The sequence below is a fragment of the Solanum pennellii genome, chromosome 4 (genome assembly GCF_001406875.1).
Source record: "Solanum pennellii chromosome 4, SPENNV200".
In the NCBI taxonomy this organism is placed as follows: Eukaryota; Viridiplantae; Streptophyta; class Magnoliopsida; order Solanales; family Solanaceae; genus Solanum; species Solanum pennellii.
The window spans coordinates 36,706,446-36,709,922 of NC_028640.1; the positions used below are offsets into that span (position 1 = coordinate 36,706,446).

At 27.6% G+C, this 3,477-nt stretch overlaps 1 pseudogene; it reads right to left on the reverse strand.

Moving 5' to 3' along the window:
- Window positions 1-276: 276 nt before the first annotated feature.
- LOC114076880 lies at window positions 277-1,199 on the reverse strand (annotated as a pseudogene).
- Between the last annotated feature and the right edge of the window lie 2,278 nt (window positions 1,200-3,477).

Genomic DNA, 3,477 nt, shown 5'->3' on the forward strand with positions numbered 1-3,477 from the left:
ATAAATCATAAAAAGAAAAACCCTTTAAAATTTAAGGACTTTTTATTTAAATTTTGTTTTAAAGCAAAAACAATTTTCTGAATATAAAAATTAAAAGATTAGAAATTAATTAAATAAATGGTTGATGTTTTAAATGATAAAAAAGTTAAAATAATTATTTTAGAAACAAAGAAAATTATTTCATTATTAATAATTACAAAAAGATTCACTATGTTTTATGAAACGGAGAACAAGCTCTAGAAAAATAATTAATTACTAGCTATTTTATTAAAATATTTATTCACGATTGATTTGGTACTCATTATAACCAACAAAAAACTCATTAGCAAAAGCCTTGAGATTCACACTTGATGTACCATTTTCCTTCATAGCTTCCATAGCTAAATCACTCCATTTCTTGGCATTTCTTTTCAGTTCTTCCCCTTCTTCACCCCTTCCCATCGGGAACGTTATACCTCTATTGAGTTCATCTCTTTCCACGACACCAGCTTCACTGGCATTAACTCTAACACCAGTCTTCCATATATCTTAAATGAGTTTTGCATCACAAACTTGATCGTTTCAGAGTTGACATGTCACGACAGGTACCTTAGACGCTATGCTCTTTAATGTTGAATTTTATCTACAGTGAGTTAGACAATAACTAACAGAAGGGTGTTTAAGAACTTCCACTTGTGAGCACCAACTCACTATATTCCCCTTCTTCACAAGTTCGTCTTTGCAACTCACTTGTTCTCCATCTTATCTCTATCTTGTCCTTCCCTGTTTTCACACAAAAATGCCTCCCACATTTCAGCAATCCGTGATGAATATCCTCCATCAATTGACTTGAATTTTGGAGTAACTACAAAATGCGATGTAGATAATCGATCCCTTATGCTCTGAGTTCTACCAATCCATATGATTCATAGAACTAATCTTAATCATAGCAGCTCGAAAACTATCATAATAAAGTAATATTGAAGGAATTGAAGGCTCAATTCCCACCATAGTAACACACTTTGAAATTCTCAAAGCATCAAACTCAAAAGTATCAAAACTGTTCACAAGAACTCTTGGATTTTCTTCACTATTCAACATTTCAATATACCTTTTAAATGACATCACTGCTTAGTTGGTACTTTCCACGTCATCAAACATAAAAGACAGGAAATAAATTGGACTAAGTGGTGGCAATCCCGGTAACTCTATTATGTTATCTTAACATTATAATTTTTGAAATAATTAGAATAGTTTGTGAATCTATAATAATAAACATCAAGAACTATGGCAGGTTGGATTCAATATAATGTAGATGGGACATTAACTTTTTTGGCTACTAAATCAACCCATTTCATGATAATTGTATAGATGACCTGTGAAAAGGGGGTACCATTTTTTGCATTTGATTCAAGCAAATTGAAAATGAATTTTAACCCGCGACAATTTACAAAAGAATAGAACAAATGAAAGTCATCAATTGAGCTTAACTGAAATTTGTCATCATAGACATCAGAGAAAGGATCAAAGCTTAATCCATCAACATTTGAGAGTTTTTTTTTATTTTAGTAAAAGTTGATGGGCTCGTAGTTAAAGTGACTTCAATGCCTAGATTGATTAATTGTTTGATAAATTGAAGAGATAGGTTGCTTTGGCCTTGGCCTAGGAAGAGTGCTATAAGAACATGAGGTTTCTCCTTCTTAACTTTTTTCATTTTTTGGGTGGTAAGAACAATAGTATTCATAAAGGAGAATGAAGATTTTGGGCAGGAGAAATTTGTTTTATTGAACTGTCTTGGTTACAACTAATTAGGGTGAAACATAATTATTAGTAAACAGATGGTTCTAGATACAAAAGAATCTAGAAAATTCATCAATTTCTTTAAATAGTTAGCTTAACTGTTATGTTTTGATACTAGATTATTGAAGACCCGTTCATGGGCCCAGTATAATTAATTATCTTTTAAATTTTAACTTAATTTTTTTACCAAAATTCTCATTTTATTTTATTATAGTTTCCAAAATTTTCTACCATTTAAAAAAATTAGAAAAATCCCCTCAAATACATCTATATTCTCTGTCAGATACATCACTATATCCTCTCGGTTACATCTCTATCCTCTCTCGAATACATTTTTATCTCCTTTTGAATAGATCCCTACTCTCGAATACACCCGTATTCCCTCTCGAATACACTCCTCTCATCTCGAATTCATTCGTGAGATATGTGTCTGCGAGTTTTCTTGAATTGTGTCACGGACGATGTATCCAAAAAAACTTAATTCTAAGAAATTTTTGTAATTTGGAAAAGAGTATGGAAGTAATGTAATTAGCACGTAATACTGTGAAAATTTATATAATTTTTATTTTAATATATGTGACATTATTCTCTATAGTCAATTTCAAAAGAATGATATATTAGTAGATGTAATAACATTTTGACTTCAAAATCTTCGTTTTATTCTTAGTAAGATGGTTTATAATAATATGAACATCTATGGTTTGTTTAAGAATACGAGTTTTAAAAATATTTTTTTTAGAAAAAAAAAACTTTATATTAAGTCAAATAAACATTATATAAATCGAAATGGAGTGAGTACAAAATTTAGATCCATTTTATAATTATGAATTTTAAATTTTTATAACTATTTTTCCTTTTAACAAAATTAAAAATGAAAATACTAAAACTTTTTCACTATTATTTTTAATAGTATACTTATATTAACATTATGCCGATAATAGCTCAAACTGTGATAAAGTAACTTCATTTGAGATTCAAGTATTGATATCAACTGTGGAAACATTTGTTTTTGAGTTGTAAAGTATTCATAATCTAATATTTAATATGCTCCTTACTCTCGACGAATGAAATTAATTTATTATAATTCATGCTTGTAAGAAGTGGAAAATGAAGACCAAAAAGTGCAACTCAATATTATATGAAGGTCGTTATGAGTTAATAGTCACTCATTAGAGATATATATGTCATATGTTAATTGTCATAATGAACAATATGAAAGTTATAAGATATAATTTATTTATAGTTGAAAATTAGTTATGTAAAATGGAGTACAAATTATATATTTTTTAATATTTTTATGTCATGTACATATAGTGCAAAGAATTTTCACACTAAAAATTTATTTACTTATACTAATATGCAATTCATTTTATTATGAAAAAAATTACAAAGTTGTTGTTTTACGAAAAATTAATATGAATATTTTTATATATCCTCATAGTAAGAAGTTCTTTACTTTATAATATAGAGGAATATTACTTAAAATAAGTTATCACGTCAATTAATCATATTATTAGTAATATCTTTATATGATTTTTTTAGACAAACATCACGTAAATCAATTTTCTAGGTCTTAACAAATCATTATTTTAGAAATACCTTTAGACCTATAAAAATCATTAGTATGTTGTAAAAATAAAAATTTATCCTACATTTATTTAATAGATATTTTTGGTTTGATGAAAATTTTACATTGTA